Source organism: Schistocerca piceifrons, chromosome 7, assembly GCF_021461385.2.
Source record: "Schistocerca piceifrons isolate TAMUIC-IGC-003096 chromosome 7, iqSchPice1.1, whole genome shotgun sequence".
Classification (NCBI taxonomy): domain Eukaryota; kingdom Metazoa; phylum Arthropoda; class Insecta; order Orthoptera; family Acrididae; genus Schistocerca; species Schistocerca piceifrons.
Window position 1 is genome coordinate 1 of NC_060144.1, and position 16044 is coordinate 16044.

Here is a 16044-nt window from a genome sequence, read left to right on the forward strand (position 1 = left end):
TTGTTGACGAGGCATTTGGCTACCTTAAGAGAGTCGTAGTTACTCTGTCAGTTTCTCCCCGTTTTACAACAGTCACAACTACGAGCTTACTCTGACCAGTTCACCACAAGCGATACGTTATTATTGTCGACATTATGACATTCACAGTACTCCTGCTAAGAGCTCCTCCAGTTTGCAAATGTATCTCAACTGTTGACGAGGCATTTGGGTCCCTTTATTGAGTCATAGTTACTCCTGTCGGTTGCTGCCCGTTTTACAACAGTCACATCTGCTAGCTTACTTTGGCCAGTTCACATGGATCGATACGCCATTAACTGTCGACATAAAGACATTCACAGTACGCCAGCCGGGAACTTCTCGAGTTTGCCGATGTATTTCGCCTGTTGACGAGGCATTTGGCTTCCTTAAGAGAGTCATAGTTACTCGTGCCAGTGTCTCACCGTTACTCCTGCCAATTGTTCCCCGTTTTCCACAATGACATTTTCAAGCTTACTCTGGAAAGTTCACCTGAAGCGATACGCCATTATCTGTCGACATAAAGACTTTCACGGTACTCCTGCCGGGAGCTTGTCGAGTTTGCCGATGTGTTTCGCCTGTTGGCGAGGCATTTGGGTAACTTAAGAGAGTCACAGTTACGCCAGTCATTTGTTCCCCGTTTTACCACAGTCACATTTCAAGCTTCCTCTAGCAGCTCACCTGAAGCGATACGCAATTATCTGTCAATATATAGACTTTCACAGTACTCCTGCCGGTAGCGTCTCGAGTTTGCCCATTTTTTTCGCCTGTTGAGGGCCATTTGGCTACCTTAAGAGAGTCATAGTTACTCCAGTCAGTTGCTCCAAGTTTTGCCACAGTCACATTTTCAAGCTTATTGTGGCTGGCCAGTTCACCTGAAGCGATACGCCATTATCTGTCGACATAAAGACTTTCACATTACTCCTGCCGGTAGCTTCTCGAGTTTGCCGATGTATTTCGCCTGTTGACGAGGCATATGGCTACCTTAAGAGAGTCATAGTTTCTCCTGTCGGTTGCACCCCGTTTTACCACAGTCACATTTTCAGCTTCCTTTAGCCAGTTCTTCTGAAGCGATACGCCATTATCTGTCGACATAAAGACTTTCACATTACTCCTGCCGGTAGCTTCTCGAGTTTGCCGATGTATTTCGCCTGTTGACGAGGCATTTGGCTACCTTGAGAGAGGCATAGTTACTCCTGTCGGTTGCTCCCCGTTTTACAACAGTCACATCTACAAGCTTACACTGGCCAGTTCACCTGAATCGATACGCCATTAACTGTCGACATAAAGACATTCACAGTACGCCTGCCCTGAACTTCTCGAGTTTGGCGATGTATCTCGGTTGTTGACGAGGCATTTGGCTACCTTAAGAGAGTCGTAGTTACTCCTGTCAGTTTCTCCCCGTTTTACAACAGTCACAACTACGAGCTTACTCTGACCAGTTCACCACAAGCGATACGTTATTATTTGTCGACATTATGACATTCACAGTACTCCTGCTAAGAGCTCCTCCAGTTTGCAAATGTATCTCAACTGTTGACGAGGCATTTGGGTCCCTTTATTGAGTCATAGTTACTCCTGTCGGTTGCTGGCCGTTTTACAACAGGTCACATCTGCTAGCTTACTTTGGCCAGTTCACATGGATCGATACGCCATTAACTGTCGACATAAAGACATTCACAGTACGCCAGCCGGGAACTTCTCGAGTTTGCCGATGTATTTCGCCTGTTGACGAGGCATTTGGCTTCCTTAAGAGAGTCATAGTTACTCGTGCCAGTGTCTCACCGTTACTCCTGCCAATTGTTCCCCGTTTTCCACAATGACATTTTCAAGCTTACTCTGGAAAGTTCACCTGAAGCGATACGCCATTATCTGTCGACATAAAGACTTTCACGGTACTCCTGCCGGGAGCTTGTCGAGTTTGCCGATGTGTTTCGCCTGTTGGCGAGGCATTTGGGTAACTTAAGAGAGTCACAGTTACGCCAGTCATTTGTTCCCCGTTTTACCACAGTCACATTTTCAAGCTTCCTCTAGCAGCTCACCTGAAGCGATACGCAATTATCTGTCAATATATAGACTTTCACAGTACTCCTGCCGGTAGCGTCTCGAGTTTGCCCATTTTTTTCGCCTGTTGAGGGCCATTTGGCTACCTTAAGAGAGTCATAGTTACTCCAGTCAGTTGCTCCAAGTTTTGCCACAGTCACATTTTCAAGCTTATTGTGGCTGGCCAGTTCACCTGAAGCGATACTCCATTATCTGTCGACATAAAGACTTTCACATTACTCCTGCCGGTAGCTTCTCGAGTTTGCCGATGTATTTCGCCTGTTGACGAGGCATATGGCTACCTTAAGAGAGTCATAGTTTCTCCTGTCGGTTGCACCCCCGTTTTACCACAGTCACATTTTCAGCTTCCTTTAGCCAGTTCTTCTGAAGCGATACGCCATTATCTGTCGACATAAAGACTTTCACATTACTCCTGCCGGTAGCTTCTCGAGTTTGCCGATGTATTTCGCCTGTTGACGAGGCATTTGGCTACCTTGAGAGAGGCATAGTTACTCCTGTCGGTTGCTCCCCGTTTTACAACAGTCACATCTACAAGCTTACACTGGCCAGTTCACCTGAATCGATACGCCATTAACTGTCGACATAAAGACATTCACAGTACGCCTGCCCTGGAACTTCTCGAGTTTGGCGATGTATCTCGGTTGTTGACGAGGCATTTGGCTACCTTAAGAGAGTCGTAGTTACTCCTGTCAGTTTCTCCCCGTTTTACAACAGTCACAACTACGAGCTTACTCTGACCAGTCACCACAAGCGATACGTTATTATTTGTCGACATTATGACATTCACAGTACTCCTGCTAAGAGCTCCTCCAGTTTGCAAATGTATCTCAACTGTTGACGAGGCATTTGGGTCCCTTTATTGAGTCATAGTTACTCCTGTCGGTTGCTGCCCGTTTTACACAGTCACATCTGCTAGCTTACTTTGGCCAGTTCACATGGATCGATACGCCATTAACTGTCGACATAAAGACATTTCACAGTACGCCAGCCGGGAACTTCTCGAGTTTGCCGATGTATTTCGCCTGTTGACGAGGCATTTGGCTTCCTTAAGAGAGTCATAGTTACTCGTGCCAGTGTCTCACCGTTACTCCTGCCAATTGTTCCCCGTTTTCCACAATGACATTTTTCAAGCTTACTCTGGAAAGTTCACCTGAAGCGATACGCCATTATCTGTCGACATAAAGACTTTCACGGTACTCCTGCCGGGAGCTTGTCGAGTTTGCCGATGTGTTTTCGCCTGTTGGCGAGGGCATTTGGGTAACTTAAGAGAGTCACAGTTACGCCAGTCATTTGTTCCCCGTTTTACCACAGTCACATTTTCAAGCTTCCTCTAGCAGCTCACCTGAAGCGATACGCAATTATCTGTCAATATATAGACTTTCACAGTACTCCTGCCGGTAGCGTCTCGAGTTTGCCCATTTTTTTCGCCTGTTGAGGGCCATTTGGCTACCTTAAGAGAGTCATAGTTACTCCAGTCAGTTGCTCCAAGTTTTGCCACAGTCACATTTTTCAAGCTTATTGTGGGCTGGCCAGTTCACCTGAAGCGATACGCCATTATCTGTCGACATAAAGACTTTCACATTACTCCTGCCGGTAGCTTCTCGAGTTTGCCGATGTATTTCGCACTGTTGACGAGGCATATGGCTACCTTAAGAGAGTCATAGTTTCTCCTGTCGGTTGCACCCCGTTTTACCACAGTCACATTTTCAGCTTCCTTTAGCCAGTTCTTCTGAAGCGATACGCCATTATCTGTCGACATAAAGACTTTCACATTACTCCTGCCGGTAGCTTCTCGAGTTTGCCGATGTATTTCGCCTGTTGACGAGGCATTTGGCTACCTTGAGAGAGGCATAGTTACTCCTGTCGGTTGCTCCCCGTTTTACAACAGTCACATCTACAAGCTTACACTGGCCAGTTCACCTGAATCGATACGCCATTAACTGTCGACATAAAGACATTCACAGTACGCCTGCCCTGAACTTCTCGAGTTTGGCGATGTATCTCGGTTGTTGACGAGGCATTTGGCTACCTTAAGAGAGTCGTAGTTACTCCTGTCAGTTTCCTCCCCGTTTTACAACAGTCACAACTACGAGCTTACTCTGACCAGTTCACCACAAGCGATACGTTATTATTTGTCGACATTATGACATTCACAGTACTCCTGCTAAGAGCTCCTCCAGTTTGCAATGTATCTCAACTGTTGACGAGGCATTTGGGTCCCTTTATTGAGTCATAGTTACTCCTGTCGGTTGCTGGCCGTTTTACAACAGTCACATCTGCTAGCTTACTTTGGCCAGTTCACATGGATCGATACGCCATTAACTGTCGACATAAAGACATTCACAGTACGCCAGCCGGGAACTTCTCGAGTTTGCCGATGTATTTCGCCTGTTGACGAGGCATTTGGCTTCCTTAAGAGAGTCATAGTTACTCGTGCCAGTGTCTCACCGTTACTCCTGCCAATTGTTCCCCGTTTTCCACAATGACATTTTCAAGCTTACTCTGGAAAGTTCACCTGAAGCGATACGCCATTATCTGTCGACATAAAGACTTTCACGGTACTCCTGCCGGGAGCTTGTCGAGTTTGCCGATGTGTTTCGCCTGTTGGCGAGGCATTTGGGGTAACTTAAGAGAGTCACAGTTACGCCAGTCATTTGTTCCCCGTTTGTACCACAGTCACATTTTCAAGCTTCCTCTAGCAGCTCACCTGAAGCGATACGCAATTATCTGTCAATATATAGACTTTCACAGTACTCCTGCCGGTAGCGTCTCGAGTTTGCCCATTTTTTCGCCTGTTGAGGGCCATTTGGCTACCTTAAGAGAGTCATAGTTACTCCAGTCAGTTGCTCCAAGTTTTGCCACAGTCACATTTTCAAGCTTATTGTGGCTGGCCAGTTCACCTGAAGCGATACGCCATTATCTGTCGACATAAAGACTTTCACATTACTCCTGCCGGTAGCTTCTCGAGTTTGCCGATGTATTTCGCCTGTTGACGAGGCATATGGCTACCTTAAGAGAGTCATAGTTTCTCCTGTCGGTTGCACCCCGTTTTACCACAGTCACATTTTCAGCTTCCTTTAGCCAGTTCTTCTGAAGCGATACGCCATTATCTGTCGACATAAAGACTTTCACATTACTCCTGCCGGTAGCTTCTCGAGTTTGCCGATGTATTTCGCCTGTTGACGAGGCATTTGGCTACCTTGAGAGAGGCATAGTTTACTCCTGTCGGTTGCTCCCCGTTTTACAACAGTCACATCTACAAGCTTACACTGGCCAGTTCACCTGAATCGATACGCCATTAACTGTCGACATAAGACATTCACAGTACGCCTGCCCTGAACTTCTCGAGTTTGGCGATGTATCTCGGTTGTTGACGAGGCATTTGGCTACCTTAAGAGAGTCGTAGTTACTCCTGTCAGTTTCTCCCCGTTTTACAACAGTCACAACTACGAGCTTACTCTGACCAGTTCACCACAAGCGATACGTTATTATTTGTCGACATTATGACATTCACAGTACTCCTGCTAAGAGCTCCTCCAGTTTGCAAATGTATCTCAACTGTTGACGAGGCATTTGGGTCCCTTTATTGAGTCATAGTTACTCCTGTCGGTTGCTGGCCGTTTTACAACAGTCACATCTGCTAGCTTACTTTGGCCAGTTCACATGGATCGATACGCCATTAATCTGTCGACATAAAGACATTCACAGTACGCCAGCCGGGAACTTCTCGAGTTTGCCGATGTATTTCGCCTGTTGACGAGGCATTTGGCTTCCTTAAGAGAGTCATAGTTTACTCGTGCCAGTGTCTCACCGTTACTCCTGCCAATTGTTCCCCGTTTTCCACAATGACATTTTCAAGCTTACTCTGGAAAGTTCACCTGAAGCGATACGCCATTATCTGTCGACATAAAGACTTTCACGGTACTCCTGCCGGAGCTTGTCGAGTTTGCCGATGTGTTTCGCCTGTTGGCGAGGCATTTGGGTAACTTAAGAGAGTCACAGTTACGCCAGTCATTTGTTCCCCGTTTTACCACAGTCACATTTTCAAGCTTCCTCTAGCAGCTCACCTGAAGCGATACGCAATTATCTGTCAATATATAGACTTTCACAGTACTCCTGCCGGTAGCGTCTCGAGTTTGCCCATTTTTTTCGCCTGTTGAGGGCCATTTGGCTACCTTAAGAGAGTCATAGTTACTCCAGTCAGTTGCTCCAAGTTTTGCCACAGTCACATTTTCAAGCTTATTGTGGCTGGCCAGTTCACCTGAAGCGATACTCCATTATCTGTCGACATAAAGACTTTCACATTACTCCTGCCGGTAGCTTCTCGAGTTTGCCGATGTATTTCGCCTGTTGACGAGGCATATGGCTACCTTAAGAGAGTCATAGTTTCTCCCTGTCGGTTGCACCCCCGTTTTACCACAGTCACATTTTCAGCTTCCTTTAGCCAGTTCTTCTGAAGCGATACGCCATTATCTGTCGACATAAAGACTTTCACATTACTCCTGCCGGTAGCTTCTCGAGTTTGCCGATGTATTTCGCCTGTTGACGAGGCATTTGGCTACCTTGAGAGAGGCATAGTTACTCCTGTCGGTTGCTCCCCGTTTTACAACAGTCACATCTACAAGCTTACACTGGCCAGTTCACCTGAATCGATACGCCATTAACTGTCGACATAAAGACATTCACAGTACGCCTGCCCTGAACTTCTCGAGTTTGGCGATGTATCTCGGTTGTTGACGAGGCATTTGGCTACCTTAAGAGAGTCGTAGTTACTCCTGTCAGTTCTCCCCGTTTTACAACAGTCACAACTACGAGCTTACTCTGACCAGTTCACCACAAGCGATACGTTATTATTTGTCGACATTATGACATTCACAGTACTCCTGCTAAGAGCTCCTCCAGTTTGCAAATGTATCTCAACTGTTGACGAGGCATTTGGGTCCCTTTATTGAGTCATAGTTACTCCTGTCGGTTGCTGCCCGTTTTACAACAGTCACATCTGCTAGCTTACTTTGGCCAGTTCACATGGATCGATAACTTTGGCCAGTTCACATGGATCGATACGCCATTAACTGTCGACATAAAGACATTCACAGTACGCCAGCCGGAACTTCTCGAGTTTGCCGATGTATTTCGCCTGTTGACGAGGCATTTGGCTTCCTTAAGAGAGTCATAGTTACTCGTGCCAGTGTCTCACCGTTACTCCTGCCAATTGTTCCCCGTTTTCCACAATGACATTTTCAAGCTTACTCTGGAAAGTTCACCTGAAGCGATACGCCATTATCTGTCGACATAAAGACTTTCACGGTACTCCTGCCGGGAGCTTGTCGAGTTTGCCGATGTGTTTCGCCTGTTGGCGAGGCATTTGGGTAACTTAAGAGAGTCACAGTTACGCCAGTCATTTGTTCCCCGTTTTACCACAGTCACATTTTCAAGCTTCCTCTAGCAGCTCACCTGAAGCGATACGCAATTATCTGTCAATATATAGACTTTCACAGTACTCCTGCCGGTAGCGTCTCGAGTTTGCCCATTTTTTTCGCCTGTTGAGGGCCATTTGGCTACCTTAAGAGAGTCATAGTTACTCCAGTCAGTTGCTCCAAGTTTTGCCACAGTCACATTTTCAAGCTTATTGTGGCTGGCCAGTTCACCTGAAGCGATACGCCATTATCTGTCGACATAAAGACTTTCACATTACTCCTGCCGGTAGCTTCTCGAGTTTGCCGATGTATTTCGCCTGTTGACGAGGCATATGGCTACCTTAAGAGAGTCATAGTTTCTCCTGTCGGTTGCACCCCGTTTTACCACAGTCACATTTTCAGCTTCCTTTAGCCAGTTCTTCTGAAGCGATACGCCATTATCTGTCGACATAAAGACTTTCACATTACTCCTGCCGGTAGCTTCTCGAGTTTGCCGATGTATTTCGCCTGTTGACGAGGCATTTGGCTACCTTGAGAGAGGCATAGTTACTCCTGTCGGTTGCTCCCCGTTTTACAACAGTCACATCTACAAGCTTACACTGGCCAGTTCACCTGAATCGATACGCCATTAACTGTCGACATAAAGACATTCACAGTACGCCTGCCCTGAACTTCTCGAGTTTGGCGATGTATCTCGGTTGTTGACGAGGCATTTGGCTACCTTAAGAGAGTCGTAGTTACTCCTGTCAGTTTCTCCCCGTTTTACAACAGTCACAACTACGAGCTTACTCTGACCAGTTCACCACAAGCGATACGTTATTATTTGTCGACATTATGACATTCACAGTACTCCTGCTAAGAGCTCCTCCAGTTTGCAAATGTATCTCAACTGTTGACGAGGCATTTGGGTCCCTTTATTGAGTCATAGTTACTCCTGTCGGTTGCTGGCCGTTTACAACAGTCACATCTGCTAGCTTACTTTGGCCAGTTCACATGGATCGATACGCCATTAACTGTCGACATAAAGACATTCACAGTACGCCAGCCGGGAACTTCTCGAGTTTGCCGATGTATTTCGCCTGTTGACGAGGCATTTGGCTTCCTTAAGAGAGTCATAGTTACTCGTGCCAGTGTCTCACCGTTACTCCTGCCAATTGTTCCCCGTTTTCCACAATGACATTTTCAAGCTTACTCTGGAAAGTTCACCTGAAGCGATACGCCATTATCTGTCGACATAAAGACTTTCACGGTACTCCTGCCGGGAGCTTGTCGAGTTTGCCGATGTGTTTCGCCTGTTGGCGAGGCATTTGGGTAACTTAAGAGAGTCACAGTTACGCCAGTCATTTGTTCCCCGTTTTACCACAGTCACATTTTCAAGCTTCCTCTAGCAGCTCACCTGAAGCGATACGCAATTATCTGTCAATATATAGACTTTCACAGTACTCCTGCCGGTAGCGTCTCGAGTTTGCCCATTTTTTTCGCCTGTTGAGGGCCATTTGGCTACCTTAAGAGAGTCATAGTTACTCCAGTCAGTTGCTCCAAGTTTTGCCACAGTCACATTTTCAAGCTTATTGTGGCTGGCCAGTTCACCTGAAGCGATACTCCATTATCTGTCGACATAAAGACTTTCACATTACTCCTGCCGGTAGCTTCTCGAGTTTGCCGATGTATTTCGCCTGTTGACGAGGCTTATGGCTACCTTAAGAGAGTCATAGTTTCTCCTGTCGGTTGCACCCCGTTTTACCACAGTCACATTTTCAGCTTCCTTTAGCCAGTTCTTCTGAAGCGATACGCCATTATCTGTCGACATAAAGACTTTCACATTACTCCTGCCGGTAGCTTCTCGAGTTTGCCGATGTATTTCGCCTGTTGACGAGGCATTTGGCTACCTTGAGAGAGGCATAGTTACTCCTGTCGGTTGCTCCCCGTTTTACAACAGTCACATCTACAAGCTTACACTGGCCAGTTCACCTGAATCGATACGCCATTAACTGTCGACATAAAGACATTCACAGTACGCCTGCCCTGAACTTCTCGAGTTTGGCGATGTATCTCGGTTGTTGACGAGGCATTTGGCTACCTTAAGAGAGTCGTAGTTACTCCTGTCAGTTTCTCCCCGTTTTACAACAGTCACAACTACGAGCTTACTCTGACCAGTTCACCACAAGCGATACGTTATTATTTGTCGACATTATGACATTCACAGTACTCCTGCTAAGAGCTCCTCCAGTTTGCAAATGTATCTCAACTGTTGACGAGGCATTTGGGTCCCTTTATTGAGTCATAGTTACTCCTGTCGGTTGCTGGCCGTTTTACAACAGTCACATCTGCTAGCTTACTTTGGCCAGTTCACATGGATCGATACGCCATTAACTGTCGACATAAAGACATTCACAGTACGCCAGCCGGGAACTTCTCGAGTTTGCCGATGTATTTCGCCTGTTGACGAGGCATTTGGCTTCCTTAAGAGAGTCATAGTTACTCGTGCCAGTGTCTCACCGTTACTCCTGCCAATTGTTCCCCGTTTTCCACAATGACATTTTCAAGCTTACTCTGGAAAGTTCACCTGAAGCGATACGCCATTATCTGTCGACATAAAGACTTTCACGGTACTCCTGCCGGGAGCTTGTCGAGTTTGCCGATGTGTTTCGCCTGTTGGCGAGGCATTTGGGTAACTTAAGAGAGTCACAGTTACGCCAGTCATTTGTTCCCCGTTTTACCACAGTCACATTTTCAAGCTTCCTCTAGCAGCTCACCTGAAGCGATACGCAATTATCTGTCAATATATAGACTTTCACAGTACTCCTGCCGGTAGCGTCTCGAGTTTGCCCATTTTTTTCGCCTGTTGAGGGCCATTTGGCTACCTTAAGAGAGTCATAGTTACTCCAGTCAGTTGCTCCAAGTTTTGCCACAGTCACATTTTCAAGCTTATTGTGGCTGGCCAGTTCACCTGAAGCGATACTCCATTATCTGTCGACATAAAGACTTTCACATTACTCCTGCGGTAGCTTCTCGAGTTTGCCGATGTATTTCGCCTGTTGACGAGGCATATGGCTACCTTAAGAGAGTCATAGTTTCTCCTGTCGGTTGCACCCCGTTTTACCACAGTCACATTTTCAGCTTCCTTTAGCCAGTTCTTCTGAAGCGATACGCCATTATCTGTCGACATAAAGACTTTCACATTACTCCTGCCGGTAGCTTCTCGAGTTTGCCGATGTATTTCGCCTGTTGACGAGGCATTTGGCTACCTTGAGAGAGGCATAGTTACTCCTGTCGGTTGCTCCCCGTTTTACAACAGTCACATCTACAAGCTTACACTGGCCAGTTCACCTGAATCGATACGCCATTAACTGTCGACATAAAGACATTCACAGTACGCCTGCCCTGAACTTCTCGAGTTTGGCGATGTATCTCGGTTGTTGACGAGGCATTTGGCTACCTTAAGAGAGTCGTAGTTACTCCTGTCAGTTTCTCCCCGTTTTACAACAGTCACAACTACGAGCTTACTCTGACCAGTTCACCACAAGCGATACGTTATTATTTGTCGACATTATGACATTCACAGTACTCCTGCTAAGAGCTCCTCCAGTTTGCAAATGTATCTCAACTGTTGACGAGGCATTTGGGTCCCTTTATTGAGTCATAGTTACTCCTGTCGGTTGCTGCCCGTTTTACAACAGTCACATCTGCTAGCTTACTTTGGCCAGTTCACATGGATCGATACGCCATTAACTGTCGACATAAAGACATTCACAGTACGCCAGCCGGGAACTTCTCGAGTTTGCCGATGTATTTCGCCTGTTGACGAGGCATTTGGCTTCCTTAAGAGAGTCATAGTTACTCGTGCCAGTGTCTCACCGTTACTCCTGCCAATTGTTCCCCGTTTTCCACAATGACATTTTCAAGCTTACTCTGGAAAGTTCACCTGAAGCGATACGCCATTATCTGTCGACATAAAGACTTTCACGGTACTCCTGCCGGGAGCTTGTCGAGTTTGCCGATGTGTTTCGCCTGTTGGCGAGGCATTTGGGTAACTTAAGAGAGTCACAGTTACGCCAGTCATTTGTTCCCCGTTTTACCACAGTCACATTTTCAAGCTTCCTCTAGCAGCTCACCTGAAGCGATACGCAATTATCTGTCAATATATAGACTTTCACAGTACTCCTGCCGGTAGCGTCTCGAGTTTGCCCATTTTTTTCGCCTGTTGAGGGCCATTTGGCTACCTTAAGAGAGTCATAGTTACTCCAGTCAGTTGCTCCAAGTTTTGCCACAGTCACATTTTCAAGCTTATTGTGGCTGGCCAGTTCACCTGAAGCGATACGCCATTATCTGTCGACATAAAGACTTTCACATTACTCCTGCCGGTAGCTTCTCGAGTTTGCCGATGTATTTCGCCTGTTGACGAGGCATATGGCTACCTTAAGAGAGTCATAGTTTCTCCTGTCGGTTGCACCCCGTTTTACCACAGTCACATTTTCAGCTTCCTTTAGCCAGTTCTTCTGAAGCGATACGCCATTATCTGTCGACATAAAGACTTTCACATTACTCCTGCCGGTAGCTTCTCGAGTTTGCCGATGTATTTCGCCTGTTGACGAGGCATTTGGCTACCTTGAGAGAGGCATAGTTACTCCTGTCGGTTGCTCCCCGTTTTACAACAGTCACATCTACAAGCTTACACTGGCCAGTTCACCTGAATCGATACGCCATTAACTGTCGACATAAAGACATTCACAGTACGCCTGCCCTGAACTTCTCGAGTTTGGCGATGTATCTCGGTTGTTGACGAGGCATTTGGCTACCTTAAGAGAGTCGTAGTTACTCCTGTCAGTTTCTCCCCGTTTTACAACAGTCACAACTACGAGCTTACTCTGACCAGTTCACCACAAGCGATACGTTATTATTTGTCGACATTATGACATTCACAGTACTCCTGCTAAGAGCTCCTCCAGTTTGCAAATGTATCTCAACTGTTGACGAGGCATTTGGGTCCCTTTATTGAGTCATAGTTACTCCTGTCGGTTGCTGGCCGTTTTACAACAGTCACATCTGCTAGCTTACTTTGGCCAGTTCACATGGATCGATACGCCATTAACTGTCGACATAAAGACATTCACAGTACGCCAGCCGGGAACTTCTCGAGTTTGCCGATGTATTTCGCCTGTTGACGAGGCATTTGGCTTCCTTAAGAGAGTCATAGTTACTCGTGCCAGTGTCTCACCGTACTCCTGCCAATTGTTCCCCGTTTTCCACAATGACATTTTCAAGCTTACTCTGGAAAGTTCACCTGAAGCGATACGCCATTATCTGTCGACATAAAGACTTTCACGGTACTCCTGCCGGGAGCTTGTCGAGTTTGCCGATGTGTTTCGCCTGTTGGCGAGGCATTTGGGTAACTTAAGAGAGTCACAGTTACGCCAGTCATTTGTTCCCCGTTTTACCACAGTCACATTTTCAAGCTTCCTCTAGCAGCTCACCTGAAGCGATACGCAATTATCTGTCAATATATAGACTTTCACAGTACTCCTGCCGGTAGCGTCTCGAGTTTGCCCATTTTTTTCGCCTGTTGAGGGCCATTTGGCTACCTTAAGAGAGTCATAGTTACTCCAGTCAGTTGCTCCAAGTTTTGCCACAGTCACATTTTCAAGCTTATTGTGGCTGGCCAGTTCACCTGAAGCGATACTCCATTATCTGTCGACATAAAGACTTTCACATTACTCCTGCGGTAGCTTCTCGAGTTTGCCGATGTATTTCGCCTGTTGACGAGGCATATGGCTACCTTAAGAGAGTCATAGTTTCTCCTGTCGGTTGCACCCCGTTTTACCACAGTCACATTTTCAGCTTCCTTTAGCCAGTTCTTCTGAAGCGATACGCCATTATCTGTCGACATAAAGACTTTCACATTACTCCTGCCGGTAGCTTCTCGAGTTTGCCGATGTATTTCGCCTGTTGACGAGGCATTTGGCTACCTGAGAGAGGCATAGTTACTCCTGTCGGTTGCTCCCCGTTTTACAACAGTCACATCTACAAGCTTACACTGGCCAGTTCACCTGAATCGATACGCCATTAACTGTCGACATAAAGACATTCACAGTACGCCTGCCCTGAACTTCTCGAGTTTGGCGATGTATCTCGGCTGTTGACGAGGCATTTGGCTACCTTACGAGAGTCGTAGTTACTCCTGTCAGTTTCTCCCCGTTTTACAACAGTCACAACTACGAGCTTACTCTGGCCAGTTCACCACAAGCGATACGTTATTATTTGTCGACATTATGACATTCACAGTACTCCTGCTAAGAGCTCCTCCAGTTTGCAAATGTATCTCAACTGTGGACGAGGCATTTGGGTCCCTTTATTGAGTCATAGTTACTCCTGTCGGTTGCTGCCCGTTTTACAACAGTCACATCTGCTAGCTTACTTTGGCCAGTTCACATGGATCGATACGCCATTAACTGTCGACATAAAGACATTCACAGTACGCCAGCCGGGAACTTCTCGAGTTTGCCGATGTATTTCGCCTGTTGACGAGGGCATTTGGCTACCTTAAGAGAGTCATAGTTACTCGTGCCAGTGTCTCACCGTTACTCCTGCCAATTGTTCCCCGTTTTCCACAATGACATTTTCAAGCTTACTCTGGAAAGTTCACCTGAGGCGATACGCCATTATCTGTCAACATAATGACTTTCACAGTACTCCTCCCGGGAGCTCCTCGAGTTTGCCGATTTATTGCGCCTGTTGACGAGGTATTTGGCTACCTCAAGAGAGTCATATTTACTCCTGTCGGTTGCTCCCCGTTTTACAACAGTCACATCTAGAAGCTTACTCTGGCCAGTTCACCTGAATCGATACGCCATTAACTGTCGACATAAAGACTTTCACAGTACTCCTGCCGGGAGCTTCTCGAATTTGCCGATGTATTTCGCCTGTTGACGGGGCATTTGGCTACCTTAAGAGATTCATAGTTACTCGTGCCAGTGTCTCACCGTTACTCCTGCTAATTGTTCCCGGTTTTCCACAATGACATTTTCAAGCTTACTCTGGCTAGTTCACCTGAGGCGATACGCCATTATCTGTCAACATAATGACTTTCACAGTACTCCTCCCGGGAGCTCCTCGAGTTTGCCTATGTATTTCGCCTGTTGACGAGGCATATGGCTACCTTAAGAGAGTCATAGTTTCTCCTGTCGGTTGCACCCCGTTTTACCACAGTCACATTTTTCAGCTTCCTTTAGCCAGTTCTCCTGAAGCGATACGCCATTATCTGTCAACATAAAGACTTCCACAGTATTCCCGCCGGGAGCTTCTCGTGTTTGCTGATGTATTTCGCCTGTTGACGAGGCATTTGGCTACCTTGAGAGAGGCATAGTTACTCCTGTCGGTCGCTCCCCGTTTTACAACAGTCACATCTACAAGCTTACACTGGCCAGTTCACCTGAATCGATACGCCATTAACTGTCGACATAAAGACATTCACAGTACGCCTGCCCTGAACTTCTCGAGTTTGGCGATGTATCTCGGTTGTTGACGAGGCATTTGGCTACCTTAAGAGAGTCGTAGTTACTCCTGTCAGTTTCTCCCCGTTTTACAACAGTCACAACTACGAGCTTACTCTGACCAGTTCACCACAAGCGATACGTTATTATTTGTCGACATTATGACATTCACAGTACTCCTGCTAAGAGCTCCTCCAGTTTGCAAATGTATCTCAACTGTTGACGAGGCATTTGGGTCCCTTTATTGAGTCATAGTTACTCCTGTCGGTTGCTGGCCGTTTTACAACAGTCACATCTGCTAGCTTACTTTGGCCAGTTCACATGGATCGATACGCCATTAACTGTCGACATAAAGACATTCACAGTACGCCAGCCGGGAACTTCTCGAGTTTGCCGATGTATTTCGCCTGTTGACGAGGCATTTGGCTTCCTTAAGAGAGTCATAGTTACTCGTGCCAGTGTCTCACCGTTACTCCTGCCAATTGTTCCCCGTTTTCCACAATGACATTTTCAAGCTTACTCTGGAAAGTTCACCTGAAGCGATACGCCATTATCTGTCGACATAAAGACTTTCACGGTACTCCTGCCGGGAGCTTGTCGAGTTTGCCGATGTGTTTCGCCTGTTGGCGAGGCATTTGGGTAACTTAAGAGAGTCACAGTTACGCCAGTCATTTGTTCCCCGTTTTACCACAGTCACATTTTCAAGCTTCCTCTAGCAGCTCACCTGAAGCGATACGCAATTATCTGTCAATATATAGACTTTCACAGTACTCCTGCCGGTAGCGTCTCGAGTTTGCCCATTTTTTTTCGCCTGTTGAGGGCCATTTGGCTACCTTAAGAGAGTCATAGTTACTCCAGTCAGTTGCTCCAAGTTTTGCCACAGTCACATTTTCAAGCTTATTGTGGCTGGCCAGTTCACCTGAAGCGATACGCCATTATCTGTCGACATAAAGACTTTCACATTACTCCTGCCGGTAGCTTCTCGAGTTTGCCGATGTATTTCGCCTGTTGACGAGGCATATGGCTACCTTAAGAGAGTCATAGTTTCTCCTGTCGGT